This window comes from Perognathus longimembris, chromosome 10 (genome assembly GCF_023159225.1).
Source record: "Perognathus longimembris pacificus isolate PPM17 chromosome 10, ASM2315922v1, whole genome shotgun sequence".
Classification (NCBI taxonomy): Eukaryota; Metazoa; Chordata; class Mammalia; order Rodentia; family Heteromyidae; genus Perognathus; species Perognathus longimembris.
In genome coordinates this window covers 45,227,789-45,246,893 of record NC_063170.1, presented here as the reverse complement: position 1 = coordinate 45,246,893, position 19,105 = coordinate 45,227,789, and the positions used below count along the sequence as shown (strand labels likewise).

The window sequence follows — 19,105 nt, the reverse complement described above, 5'->3', positions numbered from 1 at the left end:
CTCACTTAGGTTTGTGGCTGTGCCACTTAGAACTTCGCAGCACCTTATGCAGGCTTTATACTTGGTGCTGGGTGTGTATCTGTCTGCCTTTAAATCCTCCCCCCTTCCTCTCCCTCCCCTGCTGTCCCCCTGAGGGCTGGCCTCCTGAGGTTTGTGCCTTCTCTGGGTTCAGAGAAAAGGCTTTAGGAAGAGAAAGTAGCACTGAAGGAAGGGGCAATGCAGGGTCTTCTCTCCTTCTGCCTCAGCCAGCCTCACTAGTGACACAGTCTTCTCTCTCCTGGGATTTCAGTAGCTTCTGGACAGGCCCACGGTGCTTTCAGTTGTTTTCTGGATCACTCTTGTGATAGGGCTGTAATAACCATACCTTCATTCTTATCTAGGTAGTTCAGAGGCTTTCCACATTTCTGAGTTCCTAGATGTCTCTTTCTCCTTTCTTTAACTACCTATCTTTTCCTTCACCTAACCAATTGCCTGCATTATATACTCCTATTTAAATACTTAGGTTACCCTATATTTCTTCTCAGCTAAATCTCCACCTATACAGCTGACATTTGATGGATATTTACTAAATTTTATGATAGGTCAAGTCCTATGTGAGTTATCTAGTGAATAACTAGCTAGCTAGTGAATAACTAATGGGGTAGTAACAAATCATCCTGAAACTCAGAAGTTTGACAACATTAGCATTTATTGGCTTAGGAATCTGAAGGTTGGCTGATTAGTTCTTACAATCCCTGAGTGGGTTCTATGGTCAGCTGTACACTGTACATCAGCAAGGTACTTCTCTCTGCCTGCTACGAGCCAGCTCCACCTTATGCCTCTCCCTGGTAGCAGGCCAGCTCAGGTATGCTGTTGTGGTAATCACAGAAGGACAGAGAAGCCCTTAAAACACAACAAGGACTTCTTCAAACTTCTATAAGCAGCATATCCAATAACACCCTGGTAATTAGGCAAAGTAAGTTACTGGACCGCAAACAGAACCAAAGACAGCAGGAAAATAGACTGAACCTCTTCAGGGAGGAGAACTGCAAAGTTACAGTGTAAAAGGACAAAATTACAGTAAAGAGAGACAGAGCACTGCACCTATTCTCAACAACCTCCTGTTATGCATTAAAAAAAAATTGTCAAGAGGGTAAGTCTCATGTTAAATATCTTACCACAACTTTTAAAAAGAAAGAAAGTGGTGCTGGTGGCTTATGTCTATAATCCTAGCTACTCAGGAGGCTGAGATCTGAGGAACATGATTCAAAGCCAGCCTAGGCAGGGAAGTCCTTGAGACTCATCTCCAATTAACCACAAAAAGCCTAAAGTGGAGCTGTGAGGTTCAAGTGGTTGGGCACTAGCCTTGCATAAAACTTCAAGGACAGGGCTGGGGATATGGCCTAGTGGCAAGAGTGCTTGCCTCATATACATGAGGCCCTGGGTTCAATTCCTCAGCACCACATATATACAGAAAACGGCCAGAAGTGGCGCTGTGGCTCAAGTGGCAGAGTGCTAGCCTTGAGCAAAAAGAAGCCAGAGACAGTGCTCAAGCCCTGAGTCCAAGCCCCAGTACTGGCAAAAACAACAACAACAACAACAAAACTTCAAGGACAGCACTCAGAAGCCCCAGGGCTAGAGAAAAAGGAAGGGAGGAAGGGAGGGAGGGAGGGAGGGAGGGAGGGAGGGAGGAAGGAAGGAAGGAAAGGAGGAAGGAAGGAAGGAAGGAAGGAAGGAAGGAAGGAAGGAAGGAAGGAAGGAAGGAAGGAAGGAAGGAAGGAAGGAAGGAAAAGCTAAATTAGAAAAAGAAATCTGAATTGACGAAATTTACAAAGGCAAAGCCAAAAGAACAGGAATTTGTTTCTGTAGAAGATACAAAGCATCCCTACATTGATAAGAAAGTGTTTAACTAGCAGAAAAAGAAATAGACAATTGGAAGGAAGAAAGAGAAGATGAGAACAGGAGAAAAGAAGGGATGGGAAGAGGAGGAGGAAAAATATCACAAAATAAGAATAAACCTTTCAAACATATTCAAAGAGTCTCAGTTTGATTCACCTGCATTAAAACAAAGGTTCCAAAAGTGGCATTGTGGCTCAAGTGGTAGAGCGCTAGCCTTGAGCAAAAAGAAGCTCAGGGACAGTGCTAAGGCCCTGAGTTCAAGTGGAGTTCAAGTCCTAAGACTGGCAAGAAAAAGAAAAACATGATTCAAATGTGGAAGTGGTGCTGTGGCTCAAAATGCTAGAGCACTAGCCTTGAGCTGAATAGCTCAGAGACAGTGCCCAGGCTCAGGGTTCAAAACCCACAACTGACAAAAAAAAAAAAAAAAGGTTCCGTTGATCTGCTATCAAATAAGTAAAGATAATATTTAGTAATTGATTATGTTAGCAAAGGCATAGGGAAATGGGACTTTGGGATATGAAATATAATTGGAACTACTCCTGAAGAGTATAATTTAAAATTATCAAACAAAATTTTAAAAAAATTCATTCTCCTTAAAGAGCTAATTGTCATATACATTAACTTACATTTGAGAACTGGTACTTATGCCATATTATGAATTAGAGTCCTTTGAAATAGTAGCAGAAAAGACTGTGCTGGCTTTCAATAAGTGTGATTATGGCTTAATGATATAAGAGGATACTCTGTAACTGTCAAAATAAAAATTTAAAAGACTGAGTAAGCCATTTAAATGCAAGCACAAAAGGAATGTAGGTTACTAATGCTATTCAAACAGTTTGAGACAGCTCCCTAGATAAATAGAATTAACTTTTGCCATGATATTAGCCTTTTAAAATTAAATTAAATATAAATTTAAGCCTTCTCAAAGTTTGTAGTAACATGCACATTATGTGTTTGCTAATTTGTTCTGTACAGTTACATTTGTAAAGAGCCATTTATAAATAACATACTAGTCAACCAAGGTAAAGATGCCTTTTATACCCTTTACCCTTCAATTTGCATTAATTGGGAGCAGCTATGGGAAGCTATGGGAAGCCAACCTCACCTGAGGTCGATGGCCGTAATAAAATGAACTGTTTCATGCCCAGAAATAAATGTATTCCAAATATAAATATGATTCAGTTACAAAACAGATTCTTATGAAACTACAAAATAACCGCACTGTTAATATATTGGAGCCCCAATTAAAAATGTGTAAAGAACACACATTCTGAGCTAAAGTTGTCCTAGGGAGGGATTCTCATTTTTGCTTTGAATCTTGTGTAAACAAAACTGGGCAGTCTCCTTTCAGCCCTAAACAAATCCACAGCTCTCTGTTTTCTAAAGAGAAGAATGCAAAATGGGTCTGTTTAAGTTGGAAGGATTTGAGCTTGGGCCTTGCTTCTTTAAATCGCCTTTACCATGGAGAAATTACTTTGAATTTTTCTGCTTGAAAGTTTGCTCTCCATTGGAGACATCATGAATGAGATGCTATGTGTCTGTTTTGTAGCAATGTTTGGAAGCTATCCTCAAAGAAAGTTTTTCAGTTTCTTTTCAGCTATTTAGAGCCCGGGCCTGTTCTCAGGTGTTCATAATAACTATAACCTCAGACTGTCCAAGGAAGATTCCTGGCCAGTCTCTTCTTTGTTGGTTGGACATTTCTCTCTTTTCCTTTTCCTCCTCTGGAAAATAGGATTGTTAAGACCTGCCTTATGTGGTCACTATGAGGATTAACTTATGTGAAACTAGGTGAAAAATTAACACAACCATGTCCATGGAGTGTGCTTAATGAATGTTACAAATAAAAACATGTATGGTTTATTATGTAAGAATTTTCAGATTATGTTCATGAGCCAACTTTATATATGTATGTATGTATATGTATGTATGCATATGTACACACACACATACACACACACGCAGTCCTCAAAGTCTAGGAATTAAACTCTCAAAAATATAAATTGAAAGGTAAATATTATGTATATGCAAAAGACACTGCTTATTTTTAGAAATTAATGTCAGAGATAATGATGTGCATTAACTCATAATTGCCATAAAGCTATAATGACGGTTACAACCACGAGCTGCTTCTTCCTGGTTTGTTGAGTTAATCTTTTTGAAGGCTTTAGGGCACTATGTGTTTCTAAATGTCTGGGTCTTCAGCCTCATACTCCCAGCGTCACTGGTGGTCTCGTGAACGGTGAGAGCAAAGCAAATGCTTGCATCAGAAGGTTTATAGCAAGAGCAGTGTACACAGATTTTGAAGGAAATAGATAAATACAATTCCAAAGTCTTCTTTTATGGTGCTTTGAGGAGGAATTAATAATAAGCAAGTCCATTTTTCCCAAATATGTGTTGCCTTTTTCTACATGGAAGAGCCCAAGTTTTGAGGAGCCAAGAGTGGAGTAGAAAAGACAATTTGCACACACACACACACACACGCACACGAGCATACACACACACATGCTTGCATGCATATGCAAACCCACACATAACCAGCAATCGCTTTAATGACATAACAAGCATTTTTATGGTACCATAAACGTTGGGTGTTGGGTGAAGAGACAATGACTGAGTATTTATCCGGTGTGGCGGTTGGAAGCAACGAGCTTCTGCAGATCCCCATAGCAGAGCTCCCACGAGTGATGCTGAGTACAGAGAGATGTGGGCACAGAGATTCCAGTCACAGCACACTGTTGCCCTGGTATGCAAATATGTATGCAAATGCAGCTTTTAAAAGTGGCAAGGAGAAATATAAACAAATGTATGTTCTGAGTTTAGGTTAGGGTTGTCAAAGAAATTGTACCTAGGTTGTATTCATATTTTTTAATTTAATTTTATTGTCAAGGTGATGTACAGAGGGGTTACAGTTACATACCTAAGGTAGTAAGTACATTTCTTGTCACACTTGTTACCCCCTCCCTCATTTTTCTCCTACTTTCCCTCCCCTCCAACCCCCCCAAGTTGTACAGTTCATTTCCAACATATTGTCTCATAAGTATTGCTGTTACATTGGTTCTCCCTTTGTCCTTTGTCTCACTATTTTGTTGTTCCCCTTCCCTTCCCTAATGCAGATAAACATACACACAATACCCAGGGAACCAAAAGAACAAACGTGACAAAAATATTAACAATTGTCAATTTAGGGTAGTGGGAACACAGACTTTATCTTTTACCAATCTCTGGTCTTCTGAGATTTCTAAGTTATGCATAGCCACAAACACTGTGGAATCATGCCGTGTTGTTTGCTACTTTTTTTAATTCCCTACTATTGGGACAATATGAAAAGGCTCTGAGACCAACAGTTCCCAGCTGCCTAACTGGGTATCACAGTTGAAAAGCACCTTTTCACTGGCAGTGCAGACAAGTTCTTAGAACATTGCAATAGGTGTGGGTTATTTGTCTGCCTGTCTAGTTGTGTTTGTATCTGTGCAGTATTTTCAGTTTGATAGCCCAGAGCAGAGTCTAGACCACACTACTGCATCATGCCAGGCCACATCCCCTGATGCCTCTCCCCCTCACCACCGGTGTCAACTAGCAGTGCCTCATGAGGCACAGACACACAGTTTATCTGTTAAGACCTCAACTGGGAGCTATCCTCTGACAGGAAGCTGGACTCTTTAGTATGAAATTTCCTATCACTTTGATGTTTATGCCTGTCTCTCAGCCAACTTACTGAAGCAAAATTCTTTAGATTTTGTTCCTGAAACTATGTAGAAAAGTAGATCTATGGAAGCCACCAAAGTCATTCCATTTCTGTACTGCTATGAAGTCCCTCCCCTGAAACCATCTTCTCCTCAAAAAGAGATTTTAATCTAGTCTGTTTGCATGTATTCAGAAATCAGAGACAGGTCAGAAACCAGATCCTATTCAAACATAGAAATTAGAGCAAGTATAGATTGATCAAATGTTGAGGAATTTTAAAAAATAAAACATATATTTATCTTGTGTTTATTTTCTTTTCCAGATCTGTGGATTCTTTTCCAGTTGGTTAACCTGCATGGATGCCAAGTTCTGCACATTATTTATGAATAAGAAGGTCAGATACCAAGCTTGACTTAACTATTTGCAAAATTATGATTTTTTTACTATTAACTGACACTTTTTAGCATTCTAGGAATTATCTTCCCATTACGGCATTGCTGCATTTTGATTTAACAATGTTTTGAACTGTGTAGGTATTCAAGAGAATGGTAAAATTTTATTCTGAAGAAGGAAAGTCATCATAACCTAGTGAGAGGGAAGAGCCCATTTCCCTAAGCAGGAAAACTGTGTCTCACAAAGATCCAGCCATCCTGTGTCATATATGTTTTCCTTGAGAGCCAAAATCATTCTTAAGAATTAGATAAGCATTGGTTAGAACAGCCAGAGAGAAAAGACATTCACTACACCTGGGTAGTAGAGCTCCATTTCTTTAGTGATAAACTTGGATTCCCCTTTCAGCTAGAGATATGTGGTAAAAAGAATCAAGCACCCTTTTTGGAACATTGGATTCTAATTTGGAGCTTGATTTATTTTCACTAGTAGAACAACAGTTTCAGTTTGTCTGCATTTAAGGTTGTGTCAGCACTTTCCTTTCTGTGTTTATTATTTTTAGCAGTTTATAACCTCACCACGAAAAAAAATATCCTTTTGGCACTGGAGTCGCATTCAGGTTTGGCCAGGGTCTGGTGGAGTCCATAGAAATGCTCACTGGCTGCAGGAGTTTGGGTCTTTTGAATGCTGTCTTTGTGCCTCCCCTCACCCATGGCCTCTGGCCTATTGTCTAGGCGCCTCAGTTGGGCTAGTGCTATCTGATTGTAACCAGTACTAATATTACAGTGCTCAGAGCCCAAGCCCTCCCTCAGGGGGCCCCAGTCTGGCTGCCTCTGTCTCCCAGCCCTCCAAACCAGTGGCCCAGTCCCAGTCCCAGCTCTCCTATCAGAAAATACCATTGGTAATACATGCAGTGTTCATGGAAAATGGGCTACTAAGAACCTTGGAAATCTGTGGGTCTCCAATGTGTGTGTATATAGCTTGTTACATATATTACACATAATATATTACATCTGTTACATATTACATATTTTGTGTGCCTTGCATACTGTATTTTACATTGATTACCTATTGCACATATTGTACATATTACATATATATTAAATAATTTTCTCCTTTCCCTAATGAAATCTTACAATTGGTAAAGCACAGAAAAGGACTGTTGTTCCCTCTCTTTGAAGTAGAAAGGCTTACCTTTTAAAGTCTCAACTCCTCAGCCTCTCCCCCTGTCCCAATCAAGGTGACCTCTGATAACCACCACCCCAATCTAGAACTCTAATGCCTGCACGTGTTCTTGCCAGACAGTCCCACCCTCATTTACAGATGACAAAACTAAGGAAAGATTTCTGTAAAGGCTCAAAACATGAGGGATTAAACTCAAGAGTGCACACTCTGTTAATCCGTTTTTGTCTAGTTTTGGAAAAGTCATAACTAATCCATAGTAGTAGCAATCAAAATCATCATTACCTCAGGAAAAAAAAAGATGATTAATGGGCCAAGGACAAGAGGGAATTTCCTGGAATGATAGAAATGTTGTGTGTTTTTATACACAACTATGGGCTACGTGGCATTTGTCAAAACTCATCAGCACATTTTAGTTTATGGAAATGATACTTCCATTGACAATCAAAATAAAGAAGGGAAATAATGCAAAAACTAAATTAGGCATATAACAAATGAGACTATGACAATTGCATATTGGAATTCAATCTGCTTTCTTCAAGTTGCATGAGCTATTCACTGATTTGGGTCAAACGGTCATTATAAAAAGCTTTTGAAGATCAGAGATCCTGTGATCTTCCTGTACTATTTTTGTTCAATAATCACCAATCAAAAATTCCATCAGAGCATTCTATGCAATGGAAGCACTGACTCTCATGAGAGTCTTTGAGCGTGGGATGGTTCAGTGTGCCCAAGGAGGCTCAGGTGTGGAGTCCCAGGTTCAATGTTTGATTCCACTGGCCAAGCATCACTGCCTTCCCATGGTGTCACAGACTGAGCACCACGCCCCTTAGAGAGAGAATGTTTTCTAAATAGGGGTCTTTTAAGCTTTAAAGGATGAGCACCACGGCCCTTAGAGAGAGAATGTTTTCTAAATAGGGGTCTTTTAAGCTTTAAGGGCTCCAAGAAACACCTTAAAAGTCTTTGAGGAAAGCAATGCTGGTAGGTGAAGATGATGCAGGTCACCCACCTAAGAAGCAGTTTGTTTCTCACCTATTGGCTACTGGACTTCTCTATCCAATTCCACATATATAATGGGATTCACCAGAGGAAAACATGTAACAAGCACAACACATACTTATCTCACTCTGATGCATCTTACTTCCTTAAACAGCCAGCTGATACAGAATGAGACAGTTTTAAAGCATCCCTTGTTTGTGCCTCCTTCACCTGTACAGATAGATAAGGGTCCAGGCCTGGCACATTCAGGACTATTCTACAAGTTCCTACTGACTCAAACTCAGCTCAAAAGTTAAGGATAGTGTTGGTGTCAACATCCTCTGAGTCTCTTTTCAGAATTTTGGCCCATGCAGAATATAGTAAAGATAAAATGAAGTAATAAAATAAAATAACAGGGATAGGACTTGTGCTTCTGGATGTTCTCAGCAAGTAACTCGCTATACAATGGCACGTTGATCTTTGATGGAGAAATGTTATGTCATAGTGAGACCTGGAACTTCAGGAGTTCCAGAAACGTTGGCTTTTTATTTGGGACTGTCTATTGTGCAGTAATGTCTGTTTCTTATTTTTTCCTGTACTCTTTTGACATGTACTATTCATAATAGGGAAATTTTCATGTTTAAAAGTGTTTACTCCTATGTATTTGAATACTTTTTCGGTGACCTGTAAAATGTAACATTCCCCTTCCTCATGCGTTGTAGCAAAATAGAACTTCTGGTGACTGAGCTCGAAAAACAGGCTTTCATGATACCCATAAATTAGGATGCTGGTAGATTCTGTGTTTTGCTTTCGGGAGTTACCAAGCACTGCCAAATACTTGCTCTTGGACCTACATTCTTGCTGAAGTCTTCTCACAAGCCCCTTCCTCTCATTTTGAAACAATCCTGTCCTTGAAAGCTTGTTGAAAAAAAATAAAATGAGAAGAGCAGGGAAAATGTTTCTGAAAAGGAAATTATGGCGATTTTGAGAAATGGCAAGAAAGGGTAATATGGAGCCAGAGCAGGAAGGGTTTGAAGATACTCAAATGTCCCAGTCTTTGTGGCTGTATTACTTTTCTTCCGAAAGAACAAACTGGCTACTCCTTGAGTGATTTCCCAGCAAAGGGCAAAAGTCTTGCTTAGCCCCAGTTCAGATCTACATTAACACAAATTTAGTTTGCTTACGAAGGAATGGTAAAACTGAGTCATCAGTAAAACAAATTTTTTAAATAACCAGGACATTTTTTTAGCCCACACATACCATGCTTTGCCTACACGTGACGCAAATTTCCTAATCAAACTAAATTTAATTTAGCAGGAGATTTTCTCCAACTAGTTTAGATTAATGTGCATGAGAGCAGAGATGAAATTACATAATGTAGGAGTTTGAGCAGAATTTGCTTCCCTTTTTGCAATTTCATTTAAACAGACTTGCTCCAAGACATTCAGAGTCAACATAACCCATTGGAAAATACCAAGACAGAAATTATATGTCTTCCTCATTCCAGGGACTTGTGGCAAGTGATTGTCCTAGAGCCAACGTTCTTGGAATTTTTTTCTTTTTATTTTTCTCCTTCTTTTTCCTCTTTCCTTCTTTCCTTCTCTTTCTCCAATAATGCAATCCCATAAGTGATTTCACAAATGAAAAATATCCTGGTTAGACTTATATCTCCTTTCTCCCTTTCAGAACTGTTTCCTACAGCAGTGCTATTGAAGTGACAGAAATGTAACCATTTCTCTTGTGTGCATAGAATTTCCATGGTCTGTATCCAGACAAGGAAAGCAAAGGGGAAATGGAGAAGTACCTGAAGACTCCATGGGGACAAGGCTAGACTTTGGCTGAGAACTGCCAGTCTGTAAGCCCCAATTTCTAGGAAAAGAAGCACTAGATTGGAATTAAATCAGCATCTTATGTTGAACAAATGTATCCTGTCAAGAGAATAAATACTATTTGGAACCTGTCACAACACAAAACCATTCATAATGATGAGGTAAACAAACAGAGATTTCTTCTTCTTTGCAGAGCCAGAGACATGTTTCCATGATTATCAGGCACTTGTGTTACCTTGCTTTTGTCTGCATCAATATTCCTAGTATACAACTTTATCCCTCATGTTTCCTGTCAGTTCAAGATAGCTGCTAGAACTCTAACCTTCCTGTACAAGTTCTAGACAATAAGAAAGATGAGTGGGGAGGATAAAAGACATCTTTAGCCAATCGTTTTTTTTCTATTTTAGAGGGCCTTACCAGAATTCCCATCTACCAATTACCTGCAATCTTATTCACTGACTCCTAGTTGCAAAGAAAGCTGGAACTTGTAGCCAGGTATCTTGATACCTTTATTCTGATAAAAGTGAGACACAGTTATGGAGGAATATTGTGGAGATACCTAACAGACCTGGTTCCAACAACTTTAGAGGCTCCTCTGGCATGAAAGCAAGCACCATCAGGGAAGAGATTAGAGGAGTTGATCTGGTAGCAGTACATCTTGGATAGAAAGGAAAGCAATGAATGACCCCAGTTTTTTAAAGACCCCAGTTTGTGGTAACAAGCTTTGTATTAATAAATAGCATCTAAGCCAGGAAATAATAAACATACCAAATAGTATTTATGAAGAATGAATTGGACACAGATAATGTGTTCATCAATTAGCTGTGTTCAAAACAATGTTCAAGGATGTTAAAAATAGGAGAAAATAGAACTGGGTTTAAACACACATGTGCACACATATGTATACTCATCCACTATGAATATATACCAGGGACCAGTCAGGACAGACATCAGCTATGGAGCTGGATAAACAAAAGAAGTACATGAATGTATTTCTCTGCAGAAAATGGCAGTACACTAAGGGTGCCATCTATCCACAATGTGTAAATAACACACCAATAAATATACACACGTGTACAATCAAAAGGTACCCTCCATGAGAATCACCTAGAGAAGGAAAGAAAAACAAAAAAGCAAGGAGTGAACAAACAGACTTTTAAAGGGAATAAAAGGAGGAGGAGTTGTAAAGATGGCTGGGAAGTCAGCTACAAGCTGTATGCTTGTCTGGAAGTAGAACAAGGAAACTTGTTAAAGATTGTTTTTAAATAGGGTGGGGGATAAGAAAGAGCAATAGAGGGGTAAATTGGATTAAAATACATGATACACATTGTAGAAATAATACAATGAAACCCCTTCCATTAATATATAATAAAAACATGAGGAAGAGGAGGAGAAGAGAAGAGAAGGAAATCAGAAGAAGGAGAAGCAGAAAAGGAAGAGAGGAGCAAAGGAGGAGAAGGGGGAGGAGAAGGAAGAGGATGAAGAAAAACTAAGCTGGAGGAAGAGGAAAAATTAGGCAGGATGGAGAAGGAATCAATTGCTTTTTTTTTCTATTTTCCTTGATTTTTCCTCCCTCTATCTATTCCTTCCTTCTTTCATCTTTGCATTTTAGGAGGAATAAGTGTATAGTTTAATAACCATATTTTCATAAACTTTCTGTTATGACTCCCAAATTGCAAAGCATTTAACCCCAAGTCCATTATTACATCTCTTTTATTAAGCCAGAAGGTGGCAGGTAGTGTCCAGACATTAACAGTTGACAAAATTGAAACCAATCTGTGTTGAGGAATGGTCAGGACCTGCCCTCTCACTGTGGCTGTTTTAGGGTACCACACACCCACAGTATGACATACTCACATAAGCATCCTTCCCCTGTGTATGTGATTTGCAAGTCTGGGCAAAATGACCAAGTTTATCCTCACAAACGTTATTGCTACTGTGTGTCTGACACACTTGACTTCAAGGCAAAGGCCTTCTTTTTTATTTTAGCTTTAAAATAAATCTCAGTTACAATAAATACATGTAACCCAGTGTGACTACACTTGATAAGGCCTATGTGATTTCTACGTGTTTTCACCAAATGTTGGTGAAGAGCAGATTGATAGATGTTGTTGGCTCTTGACTCCACAGCTTACTAAGGCAGGCAGGCATTGTGATTTCTTCAGGAATCTCCTGAACAACATCTATCGTTAAAGATAAATGCCTGCACTCTTATGTAGTCAAATATGGAAATAGGTATGGGAAGAACACACTCCAACTGTGAAATAGTGGTTAGCTTGATGAGAGAGCATGGAGAGAGGAAGAGAAAAGGTAGGTCATTAGTGGTTTATTCTGTTTTGTTTCTTGTTGGGAGATAAAGTGAATCGAAAAAATATAAATTGTTACCAAAGGGGGGGAGGGTCTACAATATTGTTTTGCACAGAGCAGAGCTGTGAACTCTTTCCTAACTTGAATTTTTTTAAACATTTAGCAAATGCACTTCTTATAGCATAAGTTGTATGTTTCCTTGCAATGATACGGCTGCTTTTAGTTTTGAGCAGTCTTACAGCAATGTTTCTCACTGTCAGGTATGCATTAGATCATCTGCAGTTAACTTGTTAAACTTGTTAAAACAGTTTTCAGGATGCCAGGTCCAGGGTTTTTTATTCAAGAGGCCCCAGGTGGGGTCTGAGAATCTGCATTTTAGCAATTTCCCCAGTGATGTAGATGTTGTGATCCACAGACCAGACTTTAGGAGCCACTGATCTCAGAGAATTTTTACTCGGAGACACAAGGGTGTAGATGATCACTCATTTCTTCACTCATCAAACAAACCACTGTTTGTACAGCAACATAATACAAGCTATGGTGTAAATATACCCTGTGTTCTTTAGGAAATGGGGACATAGGAGTAAGGAAAGGCTTGTTAAAGGATGGGATACCCTCATCTGAGTTTAGAAAGGTAACAGTAAGTTACATGGAGGAACAGCAAGGGTACAGGGAGGTATGAGATGTAATTTGTGCTCCAACTGTTCCAGATAGGGGCAAGAATTCAGGCTAGATGGACAAGAGAACTTCCCATCAGTGTCAGACCATGGAAGTCTGTCTATAGTGCCTAGATTTTAATCTGACAGCAGTGGAAAGCCACTTAAAAATAAGACAAACCAAGGATTTAATTCATTTTTATAGTTTAGAAAAGGTCCTGTGGCAAAGATGAGATATAAAAGGTGGAAGAGGTGAGACTGGCCACAGCAACCAGATAAGGAGGTACCCTAATGAAAAGGCTGCCTATGTGTAAAATGATGAGTGCAGTTCCAACTGTGAATGGAGAGGAAGGGGTAGATTTCAGGAACACAACAGAAGTAGAACTGGCAAAACACAGGGATTGATAGAATGCAGGAAGTAAGAGAGAAGCCATCAAAGACTAGTGCTGGGCTTATATCTTAAGATTTGGGTGTGTGTCGGTGCCATTCTCTGATCTAAGGAAAAGGAAGAGGAAGTGGAAGATGAGGAAGAGGGGGAGGAAGCAGAAGAAAAAGAATAGGAGGAAGTGGAGGAGGAAGATATTCAAAGGCTGGAGGAGGTATATCTGGCTTTAGGTATTTGAAATTTGAGGTATTTATATTTGATTTATGGGGAGGAGTCAAATTCTTAGAAAATGCACAAAAATTTATCCTAGACTTTGTAATTATAAAGAATAGACTTACACATAAATTTGCCTTAATTTCCAATCAGTTACATAAAGGGTATTTCTAAAATAAAAGCTGTTGATAGACATGGATTATTTTATAGCCTTTTGTAAGATAATTTGATGTAGTCTCCATTGTTTATATGATTGATTTAATCTATATTATTGATATAATTTGATAAAGGCTGTGTTGTTCATGCTTCCACAAACAGCATAGAAGACTGTTTCTCTCATATAAGGTCACCAGCATTACTTAATCTTCATGAGCTGGATAACACAATAGTGACACTGCTTTCATATGTACTTTTCATTACTTGTATGATTGGACACACTGCACTTTTTTGTGCACATTGTTCAAGATTTTTCTGTGCCATCAAGTATATTGAATGTTTTAAAATTGATTTTCACAAACTTGTTTTCTGCTGAGAATGCTATCATTTTTCCATCTTATTTGTTGACTGTGTTTCCCAGTCTTTTATTTGTCTTCAGTATTCTCACAAGGTATCTACTATGCTCATGTCTTCACCCCTTGCAAGCCCTGATTCAAGTTGTACTCAATCATTGATGTTCATCTGACAACTGTGTTTAAAACTTCAGCCTCCCTATATTCATTTTCTCCCTCTCCTCCTTCTTCTCTTTCCTTCTCCCTCCCTCTACTCTCAACATGAAATCTCACTATGTTGCCCAAGTATTCTTGAACTCCTGGCCTCAAGTGATCCTCTCACCTCAGCCTCCCAAGTAGCTATGACTACATTTCACATGACTGTGCCTGGGTTTGTTGTTAGGCTCCACTAAAATACAAGCCCCAAGAAAGCTGAGGTGCAGGAGCCTTTATCTGTTTTTTTACAGATCCATCCCAAGGACCTCGAATTAAGCCTTGCACCTGGTTGCCCAGCATATATCTTTTAAATAAATACTTTGTTTTTTGTATCTACCTGTCCTAGTGTTTCAAAAGTGAATCCATGTAATGTTATCCTTTTTTATTTCTCTCATTGTTTCATATTTTAAACTCTTTTTTTTTTCAGAGCTGAGGACTGAACTCAGGGCCCTACACTTCCACTGAGCTAAATCCCCAAATCTCAGGTTTTCTACTTTAAGCCTCAGCTTCATTTGCAGCTGGGATCTATGGTCTACAGATGATGGCCAGTTTACAGAATTCCATAGCTCATATTTTTATTTTATATGTTAATAAAAATGAATGTTCCCCATTAAAAATCAGAGAATAGAAATGGAAGGTAAAATGTTAACACCTGTGGTCTTTTCTCTGTATGCATTGTGTTTCTGAATAAAGAGATTAGAGAAGAAACAGCAATTGTTACAAGATGGCAGTGACATCTAGTGATACCTAGTAGCTTGAATTCTTCTAAAGAAATAAACTAGGAAATCATTGAGTGAGTTTGTTTGGAGGTAGAAAGATACATCTCCATGGGATCTGGTGAGACTACCACTGTTTTACTGGAGGCAGGGGGAAGCAAAGAAAAAGGGGGAAGGCAGAGAGAGAGAGAGAAGATAATAGGATGAATGATTCTAGACAAACCATCAGAGTACATCTCTCACCTCCGTGATCCACAGTAAAGAAGTTGACAGGGACATGAAAAGGACTTACCTTTGCCTTTTCTGTCTTTTTATTTTTCAATACTGGGAATTGATGCAGGGCCTCATGCCTGTACTCTACCACTTGAAATACACCCTGAACCATCTTGGTTTTTGTCTTTTGTTGTTATTAGTTTTTTCTGTTTTGTTGTGTTTTCTTGGTTGGTTGATATATGTGTGTGTGTGTGTGTGTATGTGCATTGTGTGTGTGTGCACACATGCCTGTCTGTCTTGGGGTTTGAATTCAGGGCCTAGGTGCTCACCCTGAGTTTTTTTGCTGAAGGCTAGTGCTCTATCCTTCGATCCACAGCTCTACTTTAAGGTTTGTTTGGTGATTCATTGAAGACAAGAGACTCACAGACATTCCTGACCAGGCTGCTTTGAACCCTACAGATCTCAGACTACTGAGTAGTTAGAATTGTAGACATGAGCCACCAGCACCCAGAGATGTCTTTCGTTTTTGATATAAGGTTTTGCTAATTTGGGTTGTCTGGCCTGGAATATACAATCCTCCTCCTCTACCTTGCAAATAGTTGGGCTTAAAGTTATACGCCACCACACCTGGCTTAAAAAAGACCCACCTTTGACCTAGGTCTACATGAGGAAAAACTGAGACAGGTAAGTTACCAAAGTAGCTCAAGAATTGTAGAAGCCTTTCAGATTGGGGGTTCCATCTAGGATAGAAGTAGAAGTCTCTTACCTCCTCTTTAGTAGATGTAACCTTCACTGGTGGTGCAGCCTTTGCTTCTCCAGTTTTAAATGCTCATGCAAGCACTAAGAAATCTTGCTGAAAATGCTCACTCTTAATCCAGAGGTCTGGTTGGAGGGCCTGAGCATCCATGTCCCTAGAAGAGCTCCCAGGCAATGCCCATGGTGCTGTCTACACACCATATGGCAGCAAAGTGACTCTAGGTTCAAATCCTATTGACTCCCAGTTCAGATCCTAATTTTGCCATAGGTTAGCTCTGGAGCTGTGAAGGGTCCGTTGAACTTGCCTTTATTGGTTTTCTCAGTTATAACACCATGTTGATATGTCAATAAATCATCATGAAGATGAAGTCAGTTAATGTATGCAAAATGCATAAAACAGTTTTGCCAGGCACATCCAAGAAATCATGTTAAGTGGTGGCTGCTGCTGTTTATTACTATTGTTATTTACCTATTTACTGGAAAATAGAGAATCCTATAACTGGCTGAACTTAGTTGAGACTCATTTGGACTTAGATATGAGCCATGAACTGATTCAAATTCCACCTCTGTGACCTTGAACTTCTCTAATCATTGAGATTAAATGACACCAGGTATGTCAGGCATGTGGCCTATACAGAAGACAGTCACTCCTTTACAGCACTTACTGTAAATTAACTTATATGTCAAAGCTTGCTAAAAAGCTACATGCATGGTTATATTTTCTCCAAATTTGGGACCATACTGGAGGTTGTATCTGGGCTCTGGGGCAAGCCTTGCCATTGATACAGTGATTCCATCTAGCCTGTATTCCACACTGTACTTCATGGCAGTCACTTAGGTGGTCGTCTGTTGCAAACTCATTGGAGCCAGGCTAGTGGACATCTCCTTCACCTTCTCCCCTCCCACCCAACATCCAGCATTTGCAACAGTTTGCCCTTAGCTCCCTGTTTATAGGGCAGAGACCTGCATCAATAAAAACTCACATATAAAAATTACACATAAGCCAGGCACTGATGGTTCATGTCTTGTAATTCTAGATTGCTTGATAGTCCAAAACCTAGAGGATCACTATTCAAAGCCAATCCAAGCAAAGAGTCCTCAAGACCCCATCTCCAATATAACTAGCCAAATCCAAGGTTGAAGGCATGGCTCATGTGGTAGATTATCAGCTGAACAAGCACAAAGTCCTGATTTCAAACCCCAGTACTGCCAAAAAAAATGTGTATAAGTTCACTGTGACTTCCACTTACTAAATTTCACATTCTTTTTAGAATTCAATGCTAACGTATTTGTATGCTATATTGAAGGATCCGATATTCAAGAAATTGAATATGAGCATCAAATACATGACAGTTGGTGTGTCTACTTGGAATTTGAAAGCAATTGGTATGATGGAAAAATCTGTAAATTTTTTAAGCTATTTTATTTGTGCTGGCACTGGGGCTTGAACTTAGGGCCTAGGCACTGTCCCTTAGCTTTTTTACTCCATGGGCTGTCAGAAATAAATCCTACCTTAAACAAGTCTTGCAGATAGCATTAGTATTTACAGAACAAATAAACTGAGCAGTAAATATTAATTTAGCAAAAGCCTTCCATTCAAAGGTAGCTACTTTATGTAACAAGTTAGGGAATCACTACCACCTGCTTCGCATGCAGTTTGCACCAAGCATTATCCAGCATACCACTCTGGTATGGAGGGTCTCCTTTGTACACATACTCTGGGAAGAAAGTAGCTAACTATATATTTAGATGAACTAGTACACAGCAACAATACTATCGCAGAATTCTAAAATAGTTTGAATATAGACTCCTAGACTTAATTTCTAAATCCTCCTAGTAAAATAATTTTCTAAGACTTCTAGAATCTTTTAACAGAGGCCATGGGGAGCTCTCCATCTGCTTATGCCAGCTACTGGTGCTTCTGGTCACATAGAAAGAGATTTCTAGAAATGAAAGGATTCTTAGAGATGATCTCCTTAGAAATAGCTGTCATCTTAAAGTACAGAAGTACCGCTTCTAGGAGCAAAGAGAGAAGAGGATCCTCAAAAAACATGTGCTTCAGAACTGTACTTGTCTGACATGTGGTTGCCTGGTACCTAATTCTGTTAGCAAATGTCAATTCATTGAGAAAACCAGGATGTTGACTTTATCTGTAAGCCACATAGAACTCATCTGAATGAATGAATGAATTTTTATGGAAACTCTTAACACCATTAGGCCTACCTTCCAAATGTCAGGAGAGTAAGGATTGGGGCAAGCAGGGAACAAGTGGACAAGAATGCAATGCTCTTTTTTTTAACTCCTGACTAAATCACTCCTGAGTTCTCTATCTGAGAGAGTTCCCAACCTGAGAGTGACCCATGGCATAGCACCCAGACAGTGTTTCTGTTGTGGAATGTGGCAGTATGTTGGGGAGGGAAGATGGAGCTAACGGCTTTGATCTTGTCTGTAAAAGATTAGACAAGGGAATGTAATAAAAATGAGCATAGGGCTCTCTACTCACATTATGGTTCAACCACAAGAAACACCAACTCCTATAACAAGAATGTTGTAGGTGAGTCAGACCCTTGATAATAACAACAGAAAAGGAAAAATGTTCCCAGTAATATCCCTTTGCAACTGTCCCCTAAAGCAAGCAGCTTTCAGCTCAAGAAGAAAAGCTGAAAAAATGTTGTGATGCCCCTAACCTGCAGACCCAAAGTCTGAAGCTGGGCCCTGGAACTTCAGGAGGGCCCTGAAAAACTTTATCCCCTTAATTACACTCAGAAGGCCATAAAATAGTAGAGAGAGCTGGGCCTGGCCCAGGGCAAATACAATAAACTCTGTTATTTGGTGGATGTAGATTAGATTCAGAAAAAAATGATACTATCCTCTTACCACTTTTCCCAGGAACTTCTTAAAAATGATTGTTTTTCTACCTCTATTTGAACCCATGGAAACATAGTTTTGATTTGAAAAGATAAAAGGGTTTAAGCTTCTCCTACTGGCTTAGTTTCCTGGCTAAGTGATTAAGAGGACAAAGTGAAATCTATACCTATATCATTGTTTCCCTACAGATTGGTATTTTATAATTTTTGTCTCCAAATTATTCTCTAATTTCTTGACAGAATACTTTAAAATATATTCACAGTCCTAGTTTCTTAGGCACTTTTGAGATTATTTTCTTTTCCTTGGCCATATGCTCCAATGTATTATTGTCCCAGTAAATATGTGA

The 19,105-nt window shown here is 39.2% G+C and overlaps 1 protein-coding gene across 4 annotated transcripts in view; it reads left to right on the top strand.

Annotated features, from left to right (window-relative positions):
• Window positions 1-19,105, top strand: part of Thrb (thyroid hormone receptor beta) — a 374,473-nt gene that overhangs the window by 166,345 nt on the left and 189,023 nt on the right. For all 4 annotated transcript variants that reach the window (XM_048355963.1, XM_048355962.1, XM_048355966.1 and 1 more), the window contains one exon: window positions 5,885-5,956. The gene's annotated coding sequence lies outside the window, so the exon portion shown is untranslated. The remainder of the gene's footprint in view (window positions 1-5,884; window positions 5,957-19,105) is intronic.